This window comes from Phaseolus vulgaris, chromosome 11 (genome assembly GCF_000499845.2).
Source record: "Phaseolus vulgaris cultivar G19833 chromosome 11, P. vulgaris v2.0, whole genome shotgun sequence".
Lineage (NCBI taxonomy): Eukaryota > Viridiplantae > Streptophyta > Magnoliopsida > Fabales > Fabaceae > Phaseolus > Phaseolus vulgaris.
In genome coordinates this window covers 50,869,333-50,883,488 of record NC_023749.2, presented here as the reverse complement: position 1 = coordinate 50,883,488, position 14,156 = coordinate 50,869,333, and the positions used below count along the sequence as shown (strand labels likewise).

Genomic DNA, 14,156 nt, shown 5'->3' with positions numbered 1-14,156 from the left:
AATATGAAGGAATGGAAAGAATGACATGACAGGTGCTTTTCCAAGACTTCAAAGTCCTTTTGTAATTAATTGTCCCAAACTGAAAGGACACCTGCCAGAGCACCTTCCAATTGAAGGTGTGAAGATGGAGACATTTTACATTAGAGGATTAAATGTAAGTATCACACGGATCATTGTTATCAATGATTGAGATTTACTCATGTAGTTAGTTATTTAGACTTGAAACACCATATGAATATTCTATAATCATTCAGCATCTTTTATTATATATATCAATACTATAGGATATTTTTTATTTTTCCCTGTCCTTCCTTTTATAGTGAGCATAGCAAATAAGAAAATTCTAATGCCTGCCTCAGACAAGAGGGAACATGTTTGTGTTCCTCACAAATTATCATGGACAATATCTGCTAAGTGTCAGATTAAATAGGTCAAGTTTTAAAAGTAAATAAATCAGTAAGATCAATAAATTTTTTATTTCCTGTTACTATATATAGCTAGTTATTTCTGGAGCAGGGGATAATTTGACCACACTGGTTTCGGATCTGTGTTTGGCAGCTGAGCAAAGCCTTATATCCTGGAAGAAATTTAAGAGAAGAAGATTCAAATCTTAAACTAGAAGAAACCAACAACAGAAGAAGCCAATGCGCATTAGTATAGGCTTTGATAGTATGGTCTCGGACAAGCTGCAGTTTTAAGCAGTGAGCGTGGCTTTTCTTTTGGAGCCAATGATTCACCAAGCTTAACCTCCTGCACTAAAGCTGTATGAAAAGCTGCAGAAAGAAATACAAAATGCAGCAGAAATTGGTGAAGGAATAACTCTTAGTTTGATTCTTTCTTGTTTCTTTTTGTATGAGTGATTGCAGCTTGGTTTTAAGCTGGGAAGAGCCTTAAGAAAGTAGATGATTTGTATTTTGGTATATATATATTTTTTATCTGTTTCATGGTTGAAGCATCTGAAATGTTCAGTTTAATTTATTTTATTTTAGACTGATAAAAAAAATAGCAAGTTATTTTTTATACTGAATGATCAATCACTAAATATCACCGGATAGAACTACGAAGAAATGCCACTTAATCTCAAAAGCAGTTCTGCATATACAAATAATTAGATGTAGAAGCAGTCTCAAACTGTGAATTTCATCAGACTTGAGAAACATGACCAAGAATAAAACACACATTACTATGTAAAGTTCTCTACATTGTTTACAAACAAGCAGTTATGAAAAAATAGAATATGGAAGAAATCAAAATTCTGCAAGTTGTGAACGAACCCCTTAGACATACAAACATGGGCAGACTTGTACACTTGAAAATTTGAAGCTCGAAATGTAATGTGTTGCAGCTGGGTCAGTTGGGCATGTAATGTATGTGACTTAATATCTGATCCAATTATTTCCATTACATTGGATTCAATGTCTTCATCCTGAGGTCCTTTAATATTACCATTCACAACTACAATCAAAGTCCAAAATAAATCATTGACATAATACTTACCTTCAACAGGAAAAAGATTGTTCATATCACAGACAAACCACAAATATATTAAGACATTTCATATTGAAGAATTTGAGAAATTGAAATCAATGTCTAAACTCATGTCGACTCTCCTTCCATCTCTCAATCGTCTGGATATAAATAATTGTCCAGGAGTAGAGTTCTCTGAGAGATGTTTGCCATCAAATCTTAAAAAAATGAGTCTCTTCTGTTGTTCCAAAGTTGTTGCCTCACTAAAGGGCCTTGGGAACCAACCCTTGCATAGAATGTTTGTGTACTAAAGAAGAGGATGTGGAGTGTTTTCCGAGTGAAGGTTTGCTCCCACTTTCTCTTATTACTCTATACATATATGATTTTCCAAAACTTAAGAAACTGGATTACAGGGTCTGTGTTACCTCTCTTCTCTTAAGGCATTGGTTATTCATAATTGTCCAATACTTCAATGCTTGTCAGAGAAGGGTCTGCCTGAATCCATTTCAGTACTTAATATTGCACAGTGTCCGTTGCTTAAACAACGGTGCAAGAAAGAAGAGGGCGAAGACTGGGAAAAGATTGCATTAAAACTATATATATATATATATAGCTTGATATGGAAGAAGTAAACATAAAAGACAAAGCAGAAACTGGAAATTCCTAAGGCACCAATTCTCACATGCCTATATTTTCATGAGGTGCCAATCGTCCACACTATCTTTGAACCATTTTAAATACAATCTTATTTACTGCAAATATTTTAATCTCTACTTAGTCACTTTCTCCACGCATCAACTTCTTGTCTTTGTAATATTTTATTATCCATATCCCTGTCTTTGTAATGTGAGTGTGAAGCTGTTCTATGTTTTATTTTATTTTATTTATTGTGATTTTTTCCATTTTTTCAAATGCAGATATTTCTGTGAGGTTGGAAATTGGAGTGCAGGTTCAGTTTGTGTTTCCAGAATGAGGGCATGCGTTGAAAGAAAGAATGGAATTTGAAGGAGAGGAAGTTCCTGAAGGTGCTCCTAACTATTTGAACAGGTAACTGAAGTTGGCATTGGCACTGTTTATCATTAGTGGTTAAGGAATTGCACTGCAAACTTAATTGGGCTCAAGGAAAACAGTCAGAGGGAGGCACTCTGCAGGCAATTATAACCCAAATCAACAAAATAGTCCATTCTGCAATATTTATACCTGGATGAAGAGGCATTGATTTTTGCATATTTTAAACCTATGTTGTTTTCCATATTTAATTAAAAAAACCAAATTATGAGGATATTGTTGGGTGAGGTAATGCCAGAGGTCACACTAATTTAACAGCAAAATAAATTACTTGTAAAATGTCTGATGAAAAAGTCCTTTATTGTTTGGGATTATTAAACAAACAATAGAGTTGTCTTCCAAAGAAACCTAAGGTGAACACTAAGCACAAAGACCAATGTTTGATTTATATTGCTCACTGCAAGGAGATGCTTTTGCAAACACTAAGCTCACTGTATCACAGGAAAAAAGGCATTTCCTTGAGGCTTACTATAGTATTAATATTTTCCATAATTTTGAGCTAATCATGTAAAATTAATAGTAAAAATCTGTTGCATAGAATGTTTTATAAATACTTCACAGCAACCTATAACCACACATCATCACTGGGAATTAAAGTAGTTTAATCATCAGTTAGCCATCCAAATTCACTAAATGCATTAAAGTACCGCCCAGGCTCTTAACCTTGTGGTCGTGGGTTCAAGTCCCACGGTGGGCGCCTGATGATCCTGCCTGTTGACCAGAACGCAAGAGCCTTGCCTCGTCAAATCTGGATCGACTTTGCACCGTGCTAGCTTCCGTCCTTCGCCTTGATTCACCTCAAGAACCTGCAAAAGACAGAACGGCGCCGCTGCGGCCGATCACGCTCCGACGCCCAAGTCAGCGACTGAACCACCAAAATACTAAGAGAAAACTAAGAACTTCAGGAACCGTGCAATGTTCTCTCTCAGCGTACTCAAGTTCTCGCAAGCGTAAAAGAAGTATTCTAAAACGCGCGTACCTCAGAAGTTCGTTAGGATCCCTTGTATACTTGTGCGCTTTCTCTCTCCTGACAGTTACACATCTGGACACGTGGCTCGCATCCAGCTGTACACGTGTCACCATCTGGAGCATCCTTGACTTGAGCGTCACCTCTTACTCTTCAGGCTTTTCGACTAAGTTACTTATGCAGGAAGCAACTCAGCGTATAACTGCCTTGGAGCGCGATCTCTTCTGCGTGGCGAGTACGGGTGTCTTCATACACACCTTCCCTGTGGTCTCGCCGGCCGCCATTATATTCTACTTTACTTACTTCACTGTGCATGCTCGGGTAAGCTGTTCCCCGACCTCAACCTCTGGCCAGCTAGGGAATGACCATCTGACGACCTCATCCTTTGCTTCGAAAGCCTGGAACAAGCTTTCCTGATCCTTCGGCGATGTCCTCCTCTCGGCGATCTCCGATCGCCTTGTCACCTGGGTTCACACCCGGCGACTACGACACAAACTTGGTGACCGTCGGTTTAGGTATGCTAGAGATCGGGACACGCCAACTTAACGACTGGCGATCACACGAGCCCCCCGACGTCCTTCCCTTCTGCCAGCCAGGTGTCCCGTTCAACACGCCTATACTATTGCTTGCGGCCACGTCATCAATTCCGACTACCTGGGCGGTACAAAAGTAGCTATAGAAATCACATTTCATAGTTTTGCAAATATATCACTTTCTTTTCTATAAAATTGTAATTATAAACATCAACTGCTTTTTTTGTCATCACCCTTTATTGACATAAAGTCATTTTGTATATTAGAGTAATAGAGTATCCGAATGTGTATTGATAGTCGAACTTTGCTATATGATAAGTTAAGTATCGTGACATGCATTCGTAAAGGTTTTAAAATAGTTGTATATGTTAAAGTGATTAAGAGGCAATAAGTAAAGTACTCATAAAAATATAAAGTGTTCAAATGGTAAGGAAAGTTAGCATATTACAGACCACGGTTTGTAAGGTAAGGTAAGGTAAGGAAAATATTAAACGTTCAAATTACTCCTCCCTTAATTGGCCGTCGACCATGGTTTTACCCAGGTCTAAGGCGGAGAGGTTAAGGGTTGGATGTACTACGGTTTCTTGTTCCAAAGCCATCTCAAAGCCATCCAAGAAGGATCGGGTAACATCATCTTTGAGGGATTCGATTCTCTTGGTGGCACCTTCTTCAGATTTTCTATCTCAGGTAGCAGCTTATTCCTCTCTTCGAGCAGGGCTTTGAGTTTTCTCGGTGTAGAGATGTTCAACTTTCTTGCGCAAGTTTTTGAGTTGGTTGTTCTTTGTTTTGAGGTGGTCTATCCTCTTGCGAAGCTCTAGCATCTCCTTGGATTTCCGTTCTTCAGACGGTTGGCGATCTTGAGCTTTGTCATCGGCCAAGCAAGCCAAGACAAATGATTGACTGAACAACTTCAAAGAATCGTGACGAAGGAGATCTTTAACTTGAGCAGATAATATGGCTTTATCTTTAGGAATAAGAAATGAGGCCTATTGTGAGCGAGAGCATCAAAACCAGCATCCCATAAGCTCTTCATGTGGGAGCTTTCAGCCTCACACTCTTGGATGGTGACAAACTCCTGATGTGGAGCTCGACCATCTGAGTTGGAGTGTTCAGTGGGGGGAGCGACTTCTCATCTTTTTCTCTTGAAAACAAAGCCCGAATTGGTGTGCTCGTCCTCATCGGATGGGGTGGGAGCAACCTCGATCATGGCCTTCCTTTTTTGAGTTGGAGAATCCTTGCTAAGGCTGGTAGCAACTCTCATCTTTCTAATACGTTCAACCATTTCCGATTTCCTGATGTCGGATAACATCCTTACTGCAAAATAGTGGTTAAGCACGGTAATGGAGTTTATGTTACCAAAGGTATGAAACGAGGAGTACCAGTTTAGGCTTTCAAAACACCAGGAAGGTACTCTTTGTTCAAGAGGAAGGAAGTGTCAAAAACAACCTTTAGGTTCGTTAAGAATTCGCATACTCCCTGATCTCGTTGGGACAAGTCGTCCAGGTGTCGAGCACTCTGGAATCTTGGTTCAGGGGTCCAGTATAAAGGAAACTCGTCCAGAAGGATTTGATCTCCTTTGGTAGCTCGGATTTTTAGGAACTTGCCCTTGAAATTTTTGTAAGAAGACTGGAAGAGTGTGAGCAAAGCTCTTCCAGGGGCACCGTTGAAGGATATCCATAATTGGCAGCTTGAATGCTTGGCCTCAAAGAAGTAAAGGAAAACTTCCACAGTCGACGAAATTCTGAGTTGTGAACACAAAATAGTAAAGGCACAAATGAATGCCCCAGCTATTTAGCTGTAGCTGGGCAGGAGCTACGTTGAGCTCGGTTAACAATTCATTTTCAAAAATCGACAAAGGAAGACGTAAAAGGACTTTCTTAAAAAAGGTAGTATAAAAGAAACAGAATGGACCCTCGGGGTCCGAGGATTCATCACAACATACGGGCTCATCTTTCCTACACTCTGCTATTCTTACAAACCTATCGTGCCTCTTACCAAAGGTGCAACCACTCTTTCTTAAACCCCTAATACATTCACAGGTGGTATAGAAAGAGGTTTCTTTTAAAAGGTCCTTTTTGGCCTAAAAGTACATGGCTTTGTAGCGGATGTAGAGAAAGAAAAGGGGAAATGGATGTTTTGAAAGTTTGGAGAAGTTGAAACGATAGGAAATGTCGATCGTTGATGCCACGCCACGTGGACGCTGCATATTCAATCTAATAAGGTGTCCCATCAGGAGTCGCTTTGGCAATCGCGTCTCACCTACTTTCTGAGGAAACGTCGCATCAGCCATCGAATGCTAGAAAGCCTCTTCGGCAAGTCAATCTCCGCTCGAGCCTATGGCTTATGTACTGGATAGGGGTGCTCGGGACTTCGGTCCAGGCATTTGGATATGGTCGGCTCAGTTTTGGGCCCAAAAGCAGTTCATGAGCTCGCCCCAACTTTAATGATAAGCACGGTTAGGAATAATTAAAGTAGGGAAAATATTGAGTTTAGTCATATGTTAATATGAAAGCCGTTAGTTGAATATATATGTTAGTATATATAAAGCTGTTAGTCAAATATATATGTTAATATATGTAAAAGTTGTTAGAATATATGAATTTTTTTTTTTTGATCGGCAATATAGAATATATGAATAAAGTTGTTAATTAAGTAGTCAACACCCATGAATAAAGTTGTACGGGATTCTCTTTTGTTGTTAGCACCGTGAGACAAGGTGCCCGTAGGCAGAGTATTTTTTTATTGTATATGCTTTCAGTTGAGATTATATTCTTGTAAGTGAAAGCTGTTAAAGGGATAACTATAAAAGAGGCTTGAGACCCCCGATAAAGGTATGTTGTTTCTGAGTACTTTAGAATGAAACTGATTACTTATTTTGTATGCTCTCACTGACTTGATCGTCAGAGTGTGATCAACACGTAGAACCCCTCTATCCCAATGGAGCCACATTCCAAAGCATCAAGAGAAGACAGATCAGAAGCGGAGCTCTCCATCCAGTCCAATCGAGGTCAACCGGCGAGAAAACAAAGAAACCTAAGGTGAACACTAAGCACCAAGACCAATGTTTGATTTATATTGCTCACGGCAAGGAGATGCTTTTGCAAACACTAAATGTGGTGATGACAAAGCTAGAGTTTATAGAGATAAATGTGGATGTTTCAACATGATCCAATCGCATACTTCTCACACAAGACTTTAACAAGTGCAGCGCAAACAAATTTTTCGAAAGTATAATGGTAATGTGGGGTTATTTTCATTTTTATTTTAAATTGTTTTTTTATGAAATTAGGCATGATTTTCTATTATAATATAAATTAATTATGAAACATATGAAACGTAGTTTATATGTTTACTAATGTTTATTTCTTGTACATTTGATTAGGGAGAGGTATAGTAACTTCAAACTTTCATATACTATTTTTCTTCTTTTTTTCCTTTTGCTTTTTGGCCAAACGCCATCTTCAAGTAAGTGAGCACGCGTTGTGATGTGATGCCTGAAATTACGGAAGATGGTGAACCATTGCGGTTTTATTTTATTCATCACTTAGTCATTTAAATTCATAGATATCACATTTCATAGTTTTGGCCATCACTGCTTTATTCACATAAACTCATTCTTAATAAGGAACCACTTCTGCTAAAAGAAAGAACAAAATGGGAAATGAATCCATTTCATAGTCATGTCAGATGTTATAAGTGGGTTGGGTGTGTTTATTCATAAAGTTAGCCTTTGAAAAAGACTAATTCACTAAAGTTGGTAGAAAATATTATGTTATGAAACCCACTTGGTGCTGTCGGAATAATCAACTATGACTCACTCGTTAACTTTTCTCACTCCTTCATTCACATAACTAAGCTGCACTTCCAATTTTCACAACCCTTTCTTCTCTTTATTTTCCCAACCTTCCCTTCAAACCATGCCAGTCTTAGAAACTCTTGGTGGTGCTCTTTTTGGTGCTGTTCTCCAAGTCCTGTTTGACAAGCTCGATTCTCATCAACTTCTCGACTACTTTGGTGGGAGAAAGCTGGATGTGAGGATGCTGAAAAAGTTGAAGAGGAAGCTGATGGACATCAATGCTGTGATTGATGATGCAGAACAAAAACAGTTCACTAATTCATTGGTCAAAGAATGGCTTCATGAGGTCAGAGACGCGTTGTATAATGCGGAGGATCTGTTGGAGCAAATAGACTATGAATTCTTCAAAAGTGAGTTGAAATCTGAATTTCAGAGCAGTGGTAGCAAGGTAAGCAGTTTTGAATCCAATATGATAGAACTCCTAGAAGATCTAGAATCTCTCTTAGACCAAAAGCTTGTTCAAGATTTCAAAATTTCTAGTGGTGTTGGATCTGGGTCGGGTAATAATGTGTCAGGGAAAAGAAATGAATCCTCATCATTGGTGGCTGAGGACGTTATTTATGGCAGAGATGAGGACAAAGAAAAGATCGTTAATTGGCTAACATCAGATAATGGAAATCATAATCATCTTTCAATAGTTTCTACTGTTGCTATGGGCGGGATGGGTAAGACCACACTTGCTCAACATGTATACAACGACCCAATGATGGAGACTAAATTTGCTATCAAAGCATGGGTCTGCGTTTCTGATGAATTTGATGTTTTCAAGTTAACCAGAGCAATTCTTGAGGCAATTCATAAGTCAACTGATGATAGCAGAAACCTAGAAATGGTTCAGGGACGATTGAAAGAAAGAATTGTTGAAAGGAAAAAGGTTTCTCCTGGTTTTGGATGATGTCTAGAATGAAGACCGAGACCAATGGAAAGCATTGCAAACTCCTCTTAAATATGGAGTTAAGGGAAGTAAAATTCTCGTGACCACACGTAGTAACAAAGTTGCTTCTACCTTAGAGTCAAACCATATACACCAACTAAAGCAATTACAAAAAGATCATAGCTGGCAAGTTTTTGCTAAACATGTAGGGAAAGATGACAACTCTAAGTTGAATTCTGAGTTAAAGGAGATTGGCATGAAGATAGTTGAAAAGTGTCAAGGACTGCCTCTGGCCCTTGAAACGGTAGGAGGTCTCTTACAGTCAAAGTCATTTGTTGCAGAGTGGGAAGGTGTACTGAGAAGTAACATATGGGACTTACCAATAGCAGATAGTAAAATAATCCCTGCTTTGTTATTGAGCTATTACCATCTTCCTTCTCATCTTAAGAGATGTTTCGCTTATTGTGCGTTATTTCCCAAAGGCCATAAGTTTGACAAGGACAACTTAATTCTCTCATGGATGGCTGAAAATTTTTTACAATGCTCTCAACAGAGTAAGTCTCCAGAAGAAGTAGGTGAACAATACTTCAACGATCTATTATCAAGGTCATTCTTTCAACATTCAATTACAAAAGACATAATGCATAACAAACCATGTTTTGTGATGCACGACCTTCTGAATGATTTAGCAAAATATGTTTCTGGCGAAATTTGCTACAGGTTGGGTGTTGATAGACGAGGAAGTGTACCAAAGGCAACCCGTCACTTTTCAGCTATAATGAATCGTAGTGAAGGTCATGAGTATTGGAGTGTATGTGATGCTAAAAGGCTACGAACATTTCTTTCCACATTTAGGACTTGTGGGATATCAATACAAGAGTTGATCTCAAACTTTAAGTTCTTACGACTCTTATCTTTGTCTAGTTGTACTTACATAGAAGAGGTTCCTGACACTATAGCCGATCTTATACATCTCCGTTCATTAGACGTTTCAGGTACCATTATAAAGAGGCTTCCTGACTCAACATGTTCACTTTATAATTTGCAAGTGTTGAAACACTTGTCTCAATTTGCAGGAATTGCCCTCGACTTTGGATGAACTTCCTAATTTGCGTCGCCTTGAACTTAGGGGAACTACCTTAAGAAAAGGTCTAGTGCTTTCAGGAAAGTTGAAGAATCTTCAAGTATGGACGGGTGGGTTTAGGGTTGGAAAAAGTAGTAATGAGTTTAGTATTCAACAACTAGGACAACTTGATCTTCATGGAAAGCTATCAATTCAAAATCTTGAAAATATCGTGAGTCCCTGTGATGCATTGGCTGCTGATTTGAAGAATAAAACATATCTTGTGGGGTTAAATTTAGAATGGAATTTAAACCGAAACAATGAGGATTCAATAAAAGAAAGAGAAGTACTTGAGAATCTGCAACCTTCCAGACATTTGGAGCATTTCTCAATCCTGAACTATTATGGCACACAATTTCCACATTGGTTATCTCATAAACTTCTAATGAATGTGGTGTCCTTAAACTTGAATAACTGTAAATATTGTCAATGGTTGCCTTCCCTTGGACTTTTGACATCTCTCAAGGACTTGAAAATTACCGGCCTTCGTCAGATAGTAAGGATAGATGTTGATTTTTACGGGTTTAGCTCTTCTGCTTTTTCATCCTTGGAAAAGTTGAACTTTCAGGATATGACGGAATGGGAAGAATGGCAATGCGTAACAGGTGCGTTTCCAAGTCTTCAAAGTCTTATTTTGTGGAAATGTCCCAAACTCAAAGGGCACTTGCCAGAGCACCTTCCTCATTTAAAGAATCTAAGTATTCGACAGTGTGAACAATTTGGGGCTTCAGCTCCAAGGGTGGTAGAAGTTGAAGGTGTGAAGACGAAGACATCTCTATTTGATATGATAGGGCTCCTCGTATCTGATACTTCTCTTGAATCCTTGAATATTTATTCTTGTTCGGGCATGAACATTCCCATAAACCATTACTACCATTTTCTTGTAGTATTGAATATCAATCAATCTTGTGACTCTCTCACGATCTTCCCTCTAGACTTATTTCCAAAACTCCGTCAACTTTGTTTTAACGAATGTCATAACCTACAAATGATATCACAGGGACACCCTCATGGTCATTTGAAGATTCTGACAATTCAAAAATGCTCTGAATTTGAATTATTTCCCAATGAAGGATTATTTGCACCGCAGATAGAGAGAATTTGGATTAAAAAATTGGATAAATTGAAATCATTGCCTAAACGCATGTCTGCCCTCCTTCCATCTCTTATATTTATGTATATATATGATTGTCCAGAAGTGGAGTTGTCTGAGGGATGTTTGCCACCAAATCTAAAAGAAATGTATTTCTTGAAATGTTCCAAACTTGTTGCCTCACTAAAGAAGTGGCTTCCGGAAACCAATGATCCTTCCATAGAACTTTTGTCTGTTCAAAAACAGGAAGTGGAGTGTTTTCCATGTAATGGTTTTCTATCTTTCTCTCTTACTGAGCTACGCATAAACGATTGTCCAAAACTTAAGAAACTGAACTACAGGGATTTCTTTGACCTCTCCTCTCTTCAGAAATTGGTTATTCATAATTGTCCAATACTCCAATGCTTCCCAGAGGAGGGTCTGCCCAAATCCATTTCAACTCTCCAAATTGAATGTTGCCCATTGCTCAAACAACGGTGCAAGAAAGGAGGTGAAGACTGGAAAAAGATTGCTCACATTAAAACTATACTGGTTGATGGCGAACAAGTAAACATAAAAGACGAAGCAGAAATTGGAAATTCCTAAGACACGAATTCTCACATGCCTACATTTTCATCAGGTGCCAATCCTCCACACTATCTTTGAACCATTTCAAATAAAATCTTATTTAGTGCAAATATTTTAGTATCTAGTTCACCACTTTCTCCACGCATCAACTTCTTGTCTTTGTAATGTTTTATTATCGATATTCTTGTCTTCGGATAAACCCCAGTCTGAGAAAAATGTGAGTGTGATGCTGTTGTATATTTCATTTTCCTTTATTTTTTGTGATTTTTCCCATTTTTCAAATGCAGATATTTCTGTGAGGTTTGAAATTGTGCAGGTTCAGTTTCTGCTTCCATTGGCTTAATTGAAATGAGGGCATGCGTTGAAAAAAATAATGGAATTTGAATGAGAGGAAATCCCTGAAGGTGCTCCTAACTATTTAGGTGGCTTGACTTTTGTGATCAGTAGAACACTGAACAGGTAACTGAATTTTATATTTTTTTATAGCCTTCTCATATTTTTCTTGACTTGCTTTGCTTGTTTAGAACTTTGTTTACAGTGTATTCATTCATCTTCTTTTATCCTCCCCTATCCCATTAATTTTGATTTTCATATATTTATGAATCTTTATATATTTTTGTTCAGCAAATTTACAGTTTGGAAGGTGAAGAAGCAGAAGATCTGATTAACGCAATGGTTGCCGTGTCACTGTATAGCAAGAAAACGGTTAGATAAGTGCTTTTGTATTCAAAAAAGGGCTAGTAGATGCAGAGGAGGTGTTTCAGAAGGCTCAACTCAAATCCTGGTTTCGAATGAAGCACAAGGTGCATTCCTTTACTTATTCTTTCGTAGACTGGATTCTTAATCCAATGTTTTGCATTAGAAGTTATAATTAGGACTCCCATATGCCAAGAATTTTAAGAAGCTGGGTAGAAGGAATGTCAATGAGATGGTGGAGAGATAACCAATATGTTGGTCTATTTTTTATGGTTCTGTAGCTGCGGTTTGCAGTGCTTATAGCATTCCAATACGAGCAAGGTGCTAGCTGGAATAGGATGTCTAGCTTATACAGTAAACATTATCTATTTATTGCTTCTGGGGTGCTTGTTCATCTCTTTATTCTTAAAAAAATTCATCCATAGCATAGCTAAAGTGGGCATCCTGCAATACATAGCCCTGTAATGGCAGTTTACTCATCCTTGTACTCTGAAGATTCCACTCTACTGTTTTGTCATTACTGTTATGTCAGTTCATAAGGGTTTCTTTATTTGTTGTTATGCAGTTCCAGGTATTGAGTTAAAGCAGCAACCAAATTCACAGATTGCCAAGAATTGGAATCTTTAGTTGGGATATCAGAAGTTGGCATTGGCACTGTATATCATTAGTGGTTAATTGGGCTCAAGGAAAACAGTCAGAGGGATGCACTCTGCAGGCAATTATAACCCAAATCAACAAAATAGTTCATTCTGTATTATTTATACCTGGATGAGGAGGCAATGATTTTGCTACCAACATAACATAGGCGTATAACTTGTTTAGATAAACACAATTTTTTGGTTCTTGTTTTTTGCTACTGCCCTTCATACCAGTTTTTATCATGAGGAACTGGTTAGGCCAAATTTTAGACCAGTTAGGAATGAGATTAGGGGAGTTCTTTTTATTGTAATCAGAGTAAGGGATTACTCATCTTGCTTTCTACTAGGGTAAAGCACCCCTTTGTATTTCGTATTAATTTTATTCTTTTGACTGATAAACAAATTTCAAATGATATTTTAAACATATACATGTTGTCTGCCATTTTAATAAACAACCAGATTATGAGGATATTGTTGGGTGAGGTAATGCCAGAGGTCACACTAATTTAACAGCAAAATAAATTACTTGTAAAATGTCTGATGAAAAAGTCCTTTATTGTTTGGGATTATTAAACAAACAACAGAGTTGCCTTCCAAAGAAACCTAAGCACGAAGACCAATGTTTGATTTATATGCTCACGGCAAGGAGATGCTTTTGCAAACACTAAGCTCACTGTATCAAAGGAAAAAGGCATTTCCTTGTGGCTTACCATAGTATTAATATTTTCCATAATTTTGTGCTAATCATGTAAAATGAATAGTAAAAAATCTGTTGGATAGAATGTGTTATAAATAATACTTCACAGCAACCTCTAACAACACATCATCACTGGGAATTAAAGTAGTTTATTCATCAGTTAGCCATCCAAATTCACTAAATGGATTAAAGTAGCTATAGAAATCACATTTCATAGTTTTGCAAATATATCACTTTCTTTTCTATAAAGTTGTAATTGTAAACATCTGCTTTTTTGGCCATCAGTCCTTTATTGACATAAAGTCATTCTGTATAAAGAAAAAAGAAAATGGGAAATGGATACTTGGGTGTCTTTATTCATAAAGTAAGCCTTTGAAAAAGAATAATTACTAAAGTTGATTGAAAATCTTATGAAACCCACATAGTGCTGTCGGGAATAATCAACAGCAAGCCATCTCCAACAAAATACTCACTCATTAACTTGTGTTACTTCTTCATTCACGTAACTAAGCTGCACTTCCAATCTTCACAACCATTTCTTCTCTTTCATTTGGCCACTTCCTTTCCAACCATACCA

General features: G+C 37.8%; 1 pseudogene; it reads left to right on the top strand.

Moving 5' to 3' along the window:
• Positions 1-7,619: 7,619 nt before the first annotated feature.
• LOC137818891 (putative disease resistance RPP13-like protein 1) lies at positions 7,620-13,306 on the top strand (annotated as a pseudogene).
• The last annotated feature ends 850 nt before the right edge of the window (positions 13,307-14,156 follow it).